We start from the raw sequence: 16942 nt of genomic DNA, 5'->3' as shown, positions 1-16942 counted from the left end.
GTGGGCCAAAGGACCTGTTTTTGCGTTGTCTCTAAAGTATAAAGTCTGAAAGTCTAAAGTGTACAACTAAAAATGAAAGCTAAATCAGCACCATGGACAGCTCACACGCTTGGCAATCACAGTTCATGTATATGACGGATTATAGGTAGCTATTGGCAAGCTATTGAGCATTGGGTCAGATTCCTGCGAATAACTCAAGTGTGTTGATGCGTCGCATTGCAAATGAGCAATGAGTTATATGAGAACTTAGCCAATGCGTCATTGTGAGAGGCCAGGCATACAGATTGCCAAAGCAAATATCCTGAAGAAGAAGGAAGCCCAGATCAAATTCCGGTGTAAGGTGGCAGCACGAAAGATGTAGACAAGGAACTGCAGATGCTGGTTTACAAAATAAGACTGGAGAAACTCAGCGGGTCAGGCGGCTTCTCTGGAGGAAACAATGGGTCTGAAGAACAGTCTCGACCTGAAATGTAATCTATCAGGGGATCTTATAGAATAGAAACATATAAAATCCTTAAGAGATTGGACAGGCTAGATGCGGGAAAAATGTTCCCGATGTTGGGGGAGTCCAGAACCAGGGGTCACAGTTTAAGAATAAGGGGTAGCCATTTAGGACTGAGATGAGGAAAAACCTTTTCACCCAGTGAGTTGTGAATCTGTGAAATTCTCTGCCACATAAGGCAGTGGAGGGCAATTCAGTGGATGTATTCAAGAGAGAGTGGGATATAGCTCTGAGGGCAAACAGAATCATGTGATATGGGGAGAAAGCAGGAGCAAGGGTACTGGTTCTGGATGATCAGCCATGATCATATGTAATGGCAGTGCTGGCTTGAAGGGCCGAATGGTCTATTCCTGCACCTATTTTCTATGTTTCAAACCATGTCCTCCAGAGATGCTGCCTGTCCTGCTGAGTTACTCCAGCAGTTAGTGTCTTTTTATAGTGCAAAAGATGTATTGGATAGGTCATGATATTAAGATGTTAGCAGAACTAAGTTATTCTTTGCAAGAATATGGATTCTGAGTCAGAAGAAGGGTCCCAACCCAAATTTCACCTATCCATGTTTTCCAGAGATGCTGCCTGACCCGCTGAGATACTCCAGCACTTTGTTCTTTTTTTGTAAACCAGCATCTGCAGTTCCTTGTTTCTAAACTTCTGGCCTGATTTGATGGTGGTTGATTCAATGATAGTAATCTATCTATCTATCTTCTATATATTACTAAAACTCTCATCTTGGCCACTTCGTGTCTGCGTTGTAATTAAATTTACGCAAAACGATTCCCCCATAGCGCTATGATTTTTCGCCACCTTACTCACCATTCTCTGCTGCAAATCAAATAAGTTTTGTTCCGATCGGTGAATTAGTACAAAAGTTATGAAGGTTTTGAAGGTTCGCCCCCCCTCCCACACCCCCCCCCCTCCCCCACACACACTCCTCCCCCACACACCCCTCCTCCACATCTCCCTCCCCACATCCCCACATCCCCTCACCCCCCCTCCCCCACACCCCTCTCCCCCAACGGGTCCCACTTAATAATAATAATAATAATAAATTTTATTTTCGGGCGCCTTTCAAATCTCAAGGTCACCTTACAAAGATTAAACAGAAGAGAGAAAAAAACATATAGTCGGAGAAAAATAAATAATAAGGACATCATCAATACACAAATTAAAGATAGAAATCGCTCCAAAGACACAAAATCAAAAAATCAAAAAAAACACAATGTGAAGAGAGAGCAGCGGCAGCTAAAGCGCGCCAGCGTCCACTCTCACTTCCGACAGCCATCTTGGACACAGACTAACAAAGTACCTTACACACATAAAAATCATCCCCCCACAGTGGTTACCACTGTGGGGGAAGGCACAAAAGTCCAGTCCCCAACCCCAGTTCTCCCAAAAGTCAGGCCTATTAAGGCCACCGCTGTTGCCTCAACGGAGGCCCGATGTTCCTGGCCGTTCTAGCCGGGTGGTCTTGCCCCGGTGTCGGGAGAGTCCTCACAGCGGCTGGGCCACCTGGAACGGCCGCTTCCTAGCAGGGGATTGTCGGCTTCCGAAGCCGACAAGGACGCACCGAGTTGGAGCTCCCAGGCTCCCGATGTTAATGTCGGCGGCGCCCGCTCCGCTCCGCAGACCCGCAGCCAGGAGGTGTTGCTCTCGGCGGTCCAGCTCACCGGAGCTCCAGCGCGTCGATCCAGCTAGTGCCATTTAAAGGCATGGGGAAGTAGTTAGACTCTTGGTTCAATGATAGACACAAAATGCTGGGGTAACTCAGCAGATCAGGCAACATGTGTAGGAAAGAACTGCAGATGCTGGTTTAAATCGAAGGAAGATACAAAATGCTGGCGTAACTCAGCAGAACAGGCAGCATCTCTGGAGAGAAGGAATGGGTGACGTTTCGGGTCCAGACCCTTCTTCAGACTGAGAGTCAGGGGAGAAGGAAACATCACCTATTCCTTTCCTCCAGAGATGCTGACTGACCCGCTGAGTCACTGCAGCATTTTGTGTCTCTATTTTTGGTGTAAATTAGCATCTGCATTTCCTTCCTAGACTCTTGGTTCAGATAGTTTTTACTCGGCACTGGAACAACACAAATGGTACTTGTCATATTTTAATCCTTTTGTATAATGTGTTTAAAAAAATCTTGAGGTAAGTACTTGTCAAGCACCTGAAAAGACATCCATTTCTTGCAGTTCAGGTTCTGTTGTTTCAGAACTGTGACAAACATGTCAGTACTTCTCCAGCATTTGGCAGGATTCATGCAGCTGTGTCTCTACATATCTTAAGTGAAGAGAAATGCGAAGATGAAACAAATGAGATGCAAATCAAAATCTGAAAATGAAGATTTTTATCCTTTGACATACTTCAAAACAGAGCGATTGATTTTTGTTTATGCTAACTTCTCTACTGTCCTCTTCAATGCAATTTGCATTTCATTTCATGTGATGAGCACATCACGTTCATTGCTGATTAGTTGACTGCGTAGGTTGTTTACCAATTCTCAAGCAATTTAATCAGTTAACATGCACAAACATAAAACTATAAATCATTTAAAAACATTTAACCCCAGCATATTGTGAGCAATTTTGGCAACCATGTCTGAGGAGGGATGTACTGGCTCTGGAGAGGGTCCAGAGGAGGTATACAAGGATGATCCCAGGAATGAGTAGGTTAACCTTTGATGAGCATTTTTCAGCACTTGGGTCTGTACTCACTGGAGTTTAGAAGAATGAGGTGGACCTCATTGAAACGTATAGAATAATGAAAGGCTTGGATGGAGTGGATGTGAAGAGGATGTTTCCACTAGTGGGAGAATCTAGGTCTCAGCCTAAGAATGAAAGGATGTTCTTTTAAGAAGGAGATGAGGAAAACATTCTTTAGTCAGAGGGTGGTGGATCTGTGGAATTTTTTGCCACAGAAGGCTGTAGAGGCCATGTCAGTGGATATTTGTAAGGCAGAGATAGATAGATTTTTGATTAGTACAAGTGTCAGAGGTTATGGGGAGAAGGCAGGAGAATGGAGTTAGTAGGGGAAAAATAGATCAGCCATGATTGAACGGCAGAGTAGACTTGATGGGCCGAATGGCCTAATTCTACTCCTATCACTTATGACCTTTTGAGTTATGACCTTATTTTTCTCTAAGGATATCTCAATGCAACGTTATTTTTTTTGTTCTGATGATTTTAACATTAGTTTTTGTAATTGAAAACTGGAAACATAGAACATAGAACAGTACAGCATAGGAACAGGCTCTTCAGTCCATGATGTATGTCTGTGCCGAACATGATACCAAATTAAACTAATCCCTTCTGCCTGCATATGATTCATATTTCTGTCATTTTCTTGTGCCTATCTAAAACCCTTTCAACGCCACTATCGCATCTGCTTCCACCAACATCCTGGCAGTGTGTTTCAGGCACTTACCATTCCCTGTGTAAAAAAAGCTTGCTCAATATTTCTACTTTCTTTCCCCATCTCTCCTCTAGTATTTGCCTCCGACACTCCAAAGAAAACAATTAAAATTTGTCGAACCTGTCCTTATAACTAAAATCCTTTAATTCAGGCAGCATTCTGCCAATCCTTTCCTGCACTCTTTCCAAATCCTCTACATTCTTCCTGTAATAGGGTGTCCAGAAATGCACACAATACTCCACATGCAGCCTAATCAAAGTTTTATAAAGTCACAATACTTTCTGACTCTTGCTCCAATCAATGAAGGAAATGTGATTTCTTTACCACTCTATCTACTTATGTGGCCACTTTTTTAATCTTCTGTTTAATGGAACTGCAGATGCTGGAAAATCAAAGGTAGACAAAAATGCTGGAGAAACTCAGCAGGTGAGGCAGCATCTATGGAGCGAAGGAAATAGGCAATGTTTCGGGTCGAGACCCTTCTTCAGATCCTTCTTCGAGACCCTTTTTAATCTTCTGGATCAGTCTACCATGAGGTACCTTGTGAAAAGCCTTACCACAGTCCATGTAGACAACAATCACTACACTAGCCTCAATATTCATCTCCTCCGAAAACTCAATCAAGTTTGTTAGACACTTTAAGTCATGACCTGCTTTGCACAAAGCCATATTGACTGTTATTCATGAGCCCGTTCTCTTCCAAATGCAAGTAAATCCTATCCCCGACATCGTCCCTGCCACCGATGCAAATCTTACCACCCCATAATTTACTTGATTATTTCTATTTCCCTTTTTAAACAAAAGTAACAACATTGACCATTCTCAGGTCCTCCGGGACCGTGCCTGTGGCCAGAGTAGATACAAAGATATCTGTCAAGACCCCATAATCTCCTCTCTTGTCTTTCTCAATAACTTGGAATAGATCTCATCAGGCCCTGGGAACATATTTGCTTTAATGTTCTTCAAGAAACCTAACCACTTCCTTCTTGATCTAAAAATACCCAGGTTTATTAGTATACTCCACACATATTTCACTATCATCTATGTCAATCATTTTTGTGAATATTGATACAAATAACTTGTTTAGTACCTCGCCTACATCCTCTGTCTCCAAGCATAAATTCTCTCTTTTATCCTTAAGTGGTTGTACCCTCTACCTTATGCCTTCCTTTTTTTAATGTATGTATAAAATGCCTTGGGATTCTCTAATCCATTTACAAAACATTTTGTGGGCCCTTTTCGCCCTTCTAATTCTCTGCATGAGTTCTTTCCTGCTCTCTTCATATTCCTCAAAGGCCCTGTCTGATTTAATCGTGGTGTGTGTCTGTATCACATTGGCTTTGCACCGTGTGAATTTCACTCAGACAGCGCTCCCCCCGCTTGCCCTGTCCCCCGCCTGCATAACTGACTGGTGAAAGAAGCGATGTGTGTGGGTGTGCGTGTGTTCTACTCTGACAGTCGCCGGCTTTTCAGCAACCGGCTACGACTTGACAGTCGCCTGAAAAATCGGCTAAGTGGGACAGGCCTATAAGCTGTCCATATTTGTTGAAAGAATACAAATAAAATGATAACATGCAATACGTAGTAACATCTTCCAAAAGTCATCAGTTGATTAATTTTTAATATACTTTTAATAATTATAACACCATAGATTTTTCGTGTAGATGTCAGTACATGGCTGACATTTAAATCATTGACAGCAAGCTTCTGTCAATCAAGACTGCAAGATACCATGTTTGAAGTTCTTGGCGTGTATATTTTCGTCGACCATAAGCTTATCTCAGAGTCCTGTTGTTTGTAATGCAAACTCTCACTGATATTATTTCACTATGTTCTTCAAACTACAACTTGGAATTGAAGGATCTCACAAATTTAGTTGCATGCTGTTTGAGAGTAAAATACCAAAGTATGGAAATCCTTTTCAATGCACTACTTGTATTCCTTTGCAGAAGTAATCAACTGATAGGCATCACAAAATGCAAGCGGTTCCTGTTATAGTGAGATCAACGCTGTATGAAATGCAATAATACACTTAATCTGCATTTGTATGAAATGCTGATTGTTACGATAACTATAAGTGTTTTGGAATGCGAGGGACCCTGTGAAATATTCTAAAATGTACAATATGATTCTGCCAAAATTGCATTACCTTTCCCGGTAACCATTGTGAAATGAACATAAGAATTGCCTTTTGGAAGAAGATAAGACATTTTCATATCTGGCTTTGAGAAATAAGCTAAGTAACTGGCAGACAGCATTGTTCCTAGCAAAAATTTAAAATAATCTATTTCCAACTGATCATTATCAATAAATGTATGCAAGCAGATAAGGTTTAGATGGGTATTTCAATATTAATAACAACATTTCACAAAGACATTGACTATCACAGTAGTGTTCAGTTTAGTCTTGTTTAATTTAGAGATACAATGTAGAAACAGGCCCTTCGGCCTACCGAGTACACGCCGATTAACCCATACAATAATTCTATCCCACTGACTAGGGACACTGTCCAGAAGCCAATTATCTTACAAACTTTTATGTCTTGGAATGTGGGAGGAGCCGGAACACTTGGAGAAAACCCACCCAGTCACAGAGTGAACGTGCAAACTCCGCACAGACAGTACTCGAGGTTAGGATCGAACCCAGGTCTCTGGTGCAGTAAAACAGCAACTCTACCACTGCATCACTGCACCGCCCTAATCCCAGACCAATCGTCATATGTTGATGCATTTGTTCAGGGTTTTATACTTTTAAAATTGACCATTTTGTATAAAAGTTCAAATATTACTGAAGAATTAGTCGAAGAATTAAATTAGTTGATTCCACAATTTACAGTGGAATCCAACCATTTATAGTGGCCATTTTCTTCAATTTGGTGTTATGTCCAGCTGAAATAAAAATTTACTGCAACAAAACTATTCCGAATTAATATTTTTCTTTAAGGAGGAGAATTACAGGAGATGATTCATTTGGTTGGAGAGGAATGGACACTTTGACATAAATAGAAGTGTCTATTAGTGGTAATGCCTTTGCAGTCACCAACTAAACGATTGATGCAAGCTGTTACATTTGACATGCTCTTCTTTCCTCAGTTCACGAACTTCAGGGACATAATCACTGATGATGGAAAGCTACCAGCACTAAGTATTTAAAGTTTATTGCTGTTTAAATGTCTCATTGTGTTAGTCACACGGGCACAACACAGTGTCCCTCCAGCTCAGTCCCCAACAAAACTGCAATTAAGGGTCCCTTTAAATAAAACGTTTGCAAGACTTCTTACATTGTTAGGTGCATTTACTTGGCCATCTCCATTTATTTATATTCCATCCTACAATTCCATCTATTGCTTTTTCTACAACTGTGTGTTTGTGTCCAACAATTACAGTGAATATGACATCGTGCATTGACCTATTATTGTTGGTCATAAAACATGGAATTCCTGCAAAGTAAAAACAGCCAATGCAGATAATATAACCTCCAAGCACATAAGCTACAGTATTGTAGTTTTTGTTCCTGTTTTGTGTTTAATATGACTGGTAGTGATTGATTGACACAATTAGAGCAAACTACTGTAAATATTTTCAGATATACAAATCAGTGTTAAGAGTGTATTCGAATATTTAAGATTTATTCAAGAACATACAAGGAGATGGATATTTTCATCATTACAGAGGTAAAACAAAATATAATGCCATTAGCTGTAAAAATCTACAATGTCAAATATTTATGCAGATTCCACATCAACATCTTCTTGTCAAGACTGAATACACTGATGTTTTGGCCTTCATGCAGACTTCAACCATGTTATCATTAGCTGCTGTCACAGAGACAATGGCAGGCTCAGAGCCAATGGCATACTACCGAGCCATTTCAAGCCTGATTTAAAAAAAATAACAAATACTTATTGAGTGGACAGATCGTGGGTGAAAACCTCATTTAGATGTCCAGTGCACCAGCAAGAAACTGTGCTGATGAAAGTGGATATTTTGTTTCATGTGGCTCTGTTAGATCTGTAACTTCGCCTCTATCATTTCTCATTTACTTCAAGTGACTGCAGTCATTTTTTTTTTTACGATAAGTATAGCAATCTACAGCAGAAACCTTCAATTCTTTTTTATTTTGAGTGACAGCTATTACTTTTATTACGCAGCTTGTAGAGCTACTGCCTCGGAGCGCCAGAGACCCGGGTTCGATCCTGACCTTGGGTGCTGTCTGAATGGAGTTTGTATGTTCTCCCTGTGACCGTGTGGACTTCTTCCTGGTGCTCCAGTTTCCTCCCACATCCCAAAGATGTGCAGATTTTGTATGTTAATTGCCCTCTGTAAAATGTGTAGGGTGCAGTTGAGAAAGTGAGATAATGTAGAACTACAGTGAACAGGTAATCGATGTTTGACGTGGTGGGTTGAAGGGCCTGTTTCCATGCTATATCTCTGAATTAAACGAAGTATAACCATGTGCAACAGAAACTAATTTTGAAAAGAGGTTGAGCCAGATACAGGCAGTTACAATTTTGGCAGTCCAGTCCAAGTGTAGTATAAAGTGCAGACATAATAGACTGCAGATGCTGGAATCTTGATCAAAAAACAAACAACTGGAACCTAGCATAGGCAGGGAAAATGACATACAACTGAAGAAGGAAACATTCAATTTCGATTTCCCACGACAGATTATGCCTGGTCTGCTGAGTTCCTCCAGGACCTTGTTTGTTGCTGTAGTTTGTAGTGAGTAAGATGTGCAGGGATCCAAGGGTTGCCAAGCCTGGAAAATTGACTATGAAGCTCAGTTAATGGTACTATTGCAATGGAGTTAACAGGTTGACTGATTGGCAACAAAAAACAAAGCTGGATCAATCATTCTACACTGCCAGAGGTTTCCACTTCTTTTATTGGTGACCATTAGAGTTATGCTCAGCCTTGGCCGGTATCTAACAATTAATCAACATCAAAAACCAGAACATTTACTTTGTTGAAACAAAGAAATGCAGATGCTGGTTTGCAAAAAATGGGGGCAATATGCTGGAGTAACTCAGCGGGTCAGGCGGCATCACCGGGGAAAATGGATAGAAGACCTTTCAGGTCGGGACCTTCTTCATACAGATATTCAGTCTGAAGAAGGGTCCCGATCGAAAATTCTCCGAGATGCTACCTGACCCGCTGAGGTCCAGCATTTTGTGTCTGTGCAGCTTGACCCACTGAGTTACTCCAGCACTTTGTGTTGTAGATTATTTGCTTACATAGAACATAGAACAGTACAACAAAGGAACAGGCTCTTCAGCTCATAATGTCCATGCCAAACACAATCTCCCCTGTCTGTACTGGATCCATATCTCTCCATTCCCTGCATATCCATGTGCCTATGAATGCCAGTATCATATCAACTTATTATCACTTTGCTGGTTGTGGAGTTTGAAAACATTTTCAAACTAGATAGCTAGGATAAGTCTGTGATAAGGAGACAGAATAATTATATCATAATGATTGGTGGTAGACAAAGGTGCTGGAGAAACTCAGCGGTTGAAGCAGCATCTATGGAACAAATGAAATAGGCAAAGTTTTGGGTCGAGACCCTTCTTCAGACTGATGTGAGGATGGGGGGGGGGGGGGGGGGAAGAAGAAAGGAAGAGGTGGAGACAGTGGGCTGAGGAAGAGCTGAGAAGGGGAGAGGAAAGTAGGGACTACCTGAAATTACAGGTTAATGTTCGTACCGCTGAGGTGCAAACTGCCCAAGCGAAATATGAGGTGCTGCTCCTCCAATTTACGGTGGTCCTCACTCTGACCATGAAGAAGGCCCAGGACAGAAAGGTCGGATTCGGAATGGGAGGGGAAGTTGAAGTGCTGAGCCACCGGGAGATCAGGTTGGTTATTGCGAACCGAGCGGATATGTTGGGCGAAGCGATCGCCAAGCCTACGCTTGGTCTCACTGATTTAGAGCAGCTGACATCTAGAGCAGCGGATCCAATAGATGAGGTTGGAGGAGGTGCAGGTGAACCTCTGCCGCACCTGGAAAGACTGCTTGGGTCCTTGAATGGAGTCAAGGGGGGGAGGTAAAGTGACAGGTGTTACATCTCCTGCAGTTGGAGAGGAAAGTACCCGGGGAAAGTAAAGCGACCCGGGTAAAGTAAAGCGAGCAAAAACCAAACTCGTCACCCCTTTCGCTCTGTAAACTCATCCCCAGTGCCCCCTATCCTACCCCAGAAAATGCAAAATAACAGTTTGCATGACCCACTGAGGAAGATAATAAAACAATAAAATTCACAGTAATAATTAATTGTGCATTTATTCAAAATCCAATTACAACTTTTTTGTTTCATTAATTTAACAAAATTGATGAATTTGATCCAGTGATGCCAACTTTTGAAAATCTGATATTCACTGGAGTTTAGAAGGATTTAGAAGGACCTTTAGAAGGAGTTTAGAAGGATGAGGGGGAATCTTATAGAAACATATAAACTTATAAAAGGACTGGACAAGCTAGATGCAGGAAAAATGTTCCCAATGTGGGGCGAGTCCAGAACCAGAGGCCACTGTCTTAGAATAAAGGGGAGGTCATTTAAGATTGAGGTGAGAAAAAACGTTTTCTCCCAGGGAGTTGTGAATTTATGGAATTCCCTGCCACAGAGGGCAAAGGAGGCCAAGTCACTGGATGGATTTAAGAGAGAGTTAGATAGAGCTCTAGGGGCTAGTGGAGTCAAGGGATATGGGGAGAAGGCAGGCACGGGTTATTGATAGGAGACGATCAGCCATGATCGCAATGAATGGCGGTGCTGGCTCGAAGGGCCGAATGGCCTCCTCATACACCTATTTTTTCTATGATAGTTATTTAGCAAGGGCCTTAGATACCATTTGCTATTAGCAACCATGCATGCATTTAGAGAGAAGGTCAGTGGAGAGCACGGCAGAACAAGCAGTTCAAGTGCGTACAGCCACCTGCCCTTCTCCTACCCCCCCCTCCCACCACCCCCTTGCATCTCAGCGCCCCCCTAGCCTAGATGGTCCCACAGCCCCCCAGGGGGCGGTAACACCCCCCTTTGGGGAAACACTGGTCCACAAGGTATAACATTCAGCCTTTTGATAATTGAAAATGATTTGCTTGGGTAGTAGATGCAGCCTGAGGTTTATTAATGTTTCCAGTAGCATTACAGCGACAGGGAAGCTGTTTGCATCATTTATTTTCATTCAGCACAGCCACCAAACATCACAGAACAAGCCGCCTGTCTTAGATTACACATCTCACACTTAAATTTATTGAATAGTTTAATATTTAAATCCTTTTTGTCTCAATAAACATAAAACACCTTTATTATTAACTGGGTTCCTTGGAGCGATATTTTCATCAGCAGTAATTATCTCTTTGTTGATAGTGGTGCAACTAATTGTGATTAGAGTGGAAATGTATCATCTTGTATTCAATAAAATAATTGATAAATACAGTTAATGTTGTTCGGGTGTGCGACATTTTAATTTGTAATATAAAATCCATTAAATGAAGTAATTTAAAGCAAGGCAAATTAGTACATTTCACTGCTGTTGTTGTCTCACTGTTTATTAAAAGGTTGAATTTACATTGAGGGCCTTTATATGATTCTTTTTAAAATCATGACATCTCAAACCACTGTTTTAGAACCATAGAAACATAGAAAATAGGTGCAGGAGTAGGCCATTTGGCCCTTCGAGCCTGCACCACCATTCAATATGATCATGGCTGATCATCCATGTTTTATCATGTTTATAATTTTTACACAAGCATCTAATTTTACACAATTTTAGGGGATAAATGTTATTATTATCACATGGATTTCGAAGACTTTTCCAGCTGGTTTGGGGATAACATAGTTCATTTTCCTAAACTACATCTTGCAGTTTCCTATTAATACTTTCCAACTAATTATTTTACCGCAGCTGTTAATCTTCAGGTAATTTCAACTGAGCTTTGTCAATTATCCCTGTTAACATACCTAAGTAGTCAAATCCCTTGTACAGATACACCAACTCAAAGTGAATTCTAATGTTTGAGTGAAAAACATTTGGTTATCATGTACCAACTAATAAATCAAAATGCCTTCATCTCTATTGGTGTGACATAAAAACCGTGAAAGATTTTCACTGAACAATAGTGTGTGTCAGAGATATATAGTGTGAAAACCAACATGCCCCATCCACATTAGTCCCAGCTGCCTGCGTTTGGCCCATATCTTTCTAAATCTATCCTATCAATTAAACTGTCCAAATATTTTTTAAGCATCATAGTACTTGCCTCAACTACACATTCCAGTACTCACCACCCTTTGTGTAAAATAAAGATGCCCCTCAGGTTCCTATTAAATCTTTCCATTCTCACCTTAAACCTCCGTCTGGTTCTTGATTCTCCTACCCCGAGTTACTCCAGAATTTTGTGTCTATTTTTGGACCTTACAATAGATTGTTTCAGAAGAAAGATACAACACATTGGAGGAATTGGATAGCATAACTTACAAAACATCAAAAGCTACTTAATTGTCAATATTGTTGGTTTATTATACCTGGTGTTAATTTTGTAATGCATTGTAATAATTTTCATTGGATTTGGAGAGAACTTGGCCAAAGAGGAAGTTAAGTACGATACAGTAACAGTGCTTAGGAAATGTTCTAAATTTAACAGGAAAAGGCAGGGTGGGGCCTGTGAGTTATTAGAACAGCATTTTGAGAAGGTATGAGTTTTATGCAATTATGCTGGAAGGAATAATTAGAGGCAGCTAGGGAGTAGGGACGGTTGCTCACCTCTTAGCTGAGTGTGGATTTGCAAAGAGCATCTGGAGTAGGATGGGGGGGGGGGTCCTTGTCGTGGTTCATCCTGAACAACTCTATAACAAAAGGACTCTCTGACGTATGAGCTGTTCCCGGTGACACATTTGGAGACGGACATCAGGTGCTGCTGGAAGACCATCAACTTGGTGAAAGATGCTTTTTGGTCGGCCCAAATCTTATTGGTTTTCCAGCACAGTAAGAAGCCAGGAAAATGGTGCTGACTCGTCCATCTAGACAGCAGGAGTACTTGCTGAAGGATGCACTGAAGCATGAAGCTTGGTGCAGCCAATGTAAAGGCTATGTGGGGGAAGTGTGATACATTTTCTTTGTTTTGAGCAATTTTACTTAATTGTGACTTAGTGGAAGGGTGGGGCTTGCACGTGTCCAATATCCTGAGAGCTAAATCATCTGGAGCTATGCTGTCTGGGTCACCCATGGTTAGGAGGTCCAAGCGCGACCCAAGAAGAAGACCTCAACATTGAAACAGCTGGAGGACGGTGGCTGGCCAGCAGGCTGAGAAGACGGAAGAAGGCTGCAGCAGGGAGAGTCTTCCAACCATGGTGGAGTGCATGTCTTTGGACAGGGCTGTTCCTGTCAAAGACCTTGTACACCAGTCACCCCACGTTAAAAGATGCAATGCACAAGGGTCCAGCTGGAGCTACAAAACACATATGCCCATGCTACAATAAAGTCTGTGCCTGTGTCTAAATGTTGCAATATTTAGACAGGGATAGGATAGGTTTAGAGGGATATGGGCCAAATGCAGGCAGGTGGGACTAGTGTAGATGAGGTATGTTGGTCGATGTAGGCTAGTTAGACTGACGGGCCTGTTCTGTGCTGTATGACTCTAACACATTGGGTCAAGCAACATCCTTGGGGAACATAGATGGGTGATATTTTGGATTGGGACCTTCCTTCAGAATCTGGTAATAGATGAACACAACGGAGGGGGTTATTTGATAGGCAGATTGTTGGACAAATGGCGGAGATTATAATAATGGCACAAATGCCATGACAATTATGATGATGTTGAACTGAGGAAATACTGAAGAAGCATGTTTCCAGATAGCAAACTCCTCTGGAGGGTTCAGAAAGTCTGCAAACCCTTGCAAATGCACCCTCCAAAAAACTAATGTTATCCAAGAGCAACCCACGCAGATTCTGAAGAAGAGTCTCGACCCGAAAAGTCACCCATTCATTCTCTCCAGAGATGCTGCCTGTCCCGCTGAGTTACTCCAGCACTTTGCGTCTATCTCGGGTTTAAAGCAGCATCTGCAGTTGCTTCCTACACAGATTCCCTCTGGTCCAGTCCAGCTCTTCCCCAGCGACCAATCCACACGCAAGCTCCTCGTTACCCATGGAGACGCCTTGCAGCGCCGACCAATCAGCGCCGCCCGAATGGGCGCGTATTGGACCTGCCCCCTCCGTCCCGGGCTCTGATTGGCCGGCGCTGCCCCGCCCACCGCTCGCCATTGGCCAGTCAGGGCGGTGGGCCCGGGGGGGAGGCGGGCGCCTGGTTGTACCGAGGGCCGCGGGTGAAGGGTGAAGGCGGCGGCGGCGGTGGTTCTTCTTCTTTAACGCGTCTCCCAGTTCAGGGCTTCACAACCCAGCCACAGGTAAGTCTGAAATTACCAGGGGAGGGGGTTGCAGTGGACGTCCCAGGCCCCGTGTGACCCGCGCAGGCAGGCAGGCAGGGTGCTCTGAATCTGACCTCCACCATCAATCATTAACTTGCACTATCATGAAATGTGTGCATCTTCTCCCCAACTTTCCAAACTGCACCCTCCGCCTCACTGGCTGCCCACCCCCCCTGAAGGCGCCCTGTCAACTGGCCCTCCTTCCTGCTGGAAGTTCAAGGTCACGAATATTGCCATGACAGCTAATGCGTTCCAGGCCGCCACACTGGCAATTAATTTTGACTCTTATTTCCTATGGAACAGTACAGCACAATATCACACGGGTGGTGGGTGTGTGGATCAAGCTGCCATAGGGGGTAGTTGAGGCTGGGTCTATCCCAAAGTTTAGGAAACAGTTAGACCGATACTTGGAAAGGACAAGTTTGGAGGGATATGGTCCAAGCTCAGGCAGGTGAGCCTAGGACATGTTGGCCGATGTGTGCAAGTTGGGCCGAAGGGCCTGTTTCCATATTGTATCACTCAATTAGGTCCTTCAGCCCACAATGTCTGTGCCGAACATGATGCTAAGACCATCTCTTATCTGCCAGCGCATAATCCATATCTCTCCATTCCTCACGTATCCATATGCCTAGCCAAAAGTTTTTTAAATGTCACTTACAACCACTTAGTTTATTTTAGTGTCACGTGTACAGAGGTACAATGAAAAGCTTTTTTGTTGTGTGCTATTCAGTCAGTGTAAAGACTATATATGTGATTACAATCAAGCCATCCACAGAATACAGATACAGGATAAAGGGGATAATGTTCAGTGTAAAATATAGTCCAGAAAAGTCAGATTAAAGATAGTGTGAGGGTACCCAATTAGGTGGATGGTAGCTTAGGACTGCTCTATAGTTGGTGATATGAAGGTTCAATTGCCTGATAATAGTTGGGAAGAAACTGTCCCTAAATCTGGATGTATGCATTTTCTCACTTCTGTAACTTGCCTGATGGGAGAAGATGGAGTGCCTGGGGTGAGACTCATCCTTGATTATCCCCGGCACTTCATTTCAGGCACCCACTATCCTCTATGTGAAAAAAAACTTGCCCCACACATCTCCTTTTAACTTTGTCCCACTTACTTTAAAGCTCTGCCCTGTCGTAATATATCTGTTCTCGGAAAAATATTCTGTCTGTCTACACTATGTTTGATAAGAGGGCAGACAGGGGTTTGAATTGCATTTTTTTAAATAAATACATGCTTGAAATACTGTATTGTGGAGTGCTGGATTTTATCGAAAGAAAGGAAATGCATTTCCCTTGAAATTTAAATCTCAGTGTTTTACTTGAAATTTAAAAATAGAATTTGATTTCCCCATCAGTCAGCAATTGAGCAATTTACCAGCTGGAAACAGTGTCAACTTGGTTCCGACTTAGCTCACGTAATTTTCCTTGGAAATTTCAACACTTTAACATATGAATAACCTAGGATGTTGCCAACTCATATATTGCTTAATTGCTGAGTGTAGGTGTAGTTGGTTATTTTATCTTGTAATTTCATGGAGTCCAACACTTAAACGCATATGAACATCCCAGGATGTTGTTGGTAGGCATTTTGGTGGTGGTACATTAGTGAGAGGCATTAAGAAAGACTGGTCTGAGGAAGGATCCCAACACGAAATGTCATGTCCTCTAGAGATGCTGCCTGACCCGCTGAGTCACTCCAGCACTTTGTGTTTTACTTAGGAAAGACTGGTTGCCTTTCTTATTGAAGATTGGTGACTCTTTATGGAGCAAATGTTACTTAGTTTTCTTCTTCCCAAATGTTACGTTCCAAATCCTGCTGCATGGTGGCACACTCTGCTTTATTGTCTGAAGAATTAATTATGCATCTGAACACTGTAATCGTCAACAAACATTTTCTCTTCTTACATGAAAGAAGGAAAGGCAATCGTCTTTTGAGCTAGGCATGACCTCAGCTAGAGTTGCTGCTGATGCCAATTGACAAATTGTTTGGGGGAGATTTGGTGCCACATGATGGTAAAGCTAGTTAATCTTGTCTTACCTAAGTATTTCAGCTCATGTGACTGACTTTGGAGCAGCTAGGTCCTTATTCAGCCCAGACTGAATGGTGGTGAGAATAGCTCGGGTAGGCTGGCATGGCTGGCATGGATAAGTTGGGCCTAAGGAACTGTTCATGAGCTGTGTAGATCTATAACTTCATAGTGAGCATCTTATTAATGAATAGGGCAGCTCAGTAGCATTGCTGATCTTTCCTTTCATTAGTTTGCCAAGGTTAGACTTAAAGAGCCATAAGTGGATTTTTCATCTTTTTGCAGGCAGGGGAATCTTCATCCTCAATGCTGTCATCAGATGAACAATTGTTACAATGGGTTTGGTACAGTTTATGTAGAGAGTGAATGAATTCTGGAGTAAGATCATCGGCAGTGCGGCAATACATTGTTTAGTTTAGTTTTAGATCCAATCGGGTCCGCGCTAACCAGTGACCCCCGCAAATTAACACTATTGTCCCTACACACACTCGGGACAATTTTTACATTTACCAAGCCAATTTACCTACATACTTGTACATCTTTGGAGTGTGAGAGGAAACCGAAGATCTTGGAGAAACCCCT

The 16942-nt window shown here is 42.4% G+C and overlaps 1 protein-coding gene across 1 annotated transcript in view; it reads left to right on the top strand.

Annotated features, from left to right (window-relative positions):
* Window positions 1–14189: 14189 nt before the first annotated feature.
* Window positions 14190–16942, top strand: part of sfxn3 (sideroflexin 3) — a 38141-nt gene continuing 35388 nt past the window's right edge. Inside the window, exon 1 of the mRNA XM_033034016.1 lies at window positions 14190–14306. The gene's annotated coding sequence lies outside the window, so the exon portion shown is untranslated. The remainder of the gene's footprint in view (window positions 14307–16942) is intronic.

This window comes from Amblyraja radiata, chromosome 15, assembly GCF_010909765.2.
Source record: "Amblyraja radiata isolate CabotCenter1 chromosome 15, sAmbRad1.1.pri, whole genome shotgun sequence".
NCBI lineage: Eukaryota > Metazoa > Chordata > Chondrichthyes > Rajiformes > Rajidae > Amblyraja > Amblyraja radiata.
This window is presented reverse-complemented; position numbering and strand designations above follow the sequence as displayed.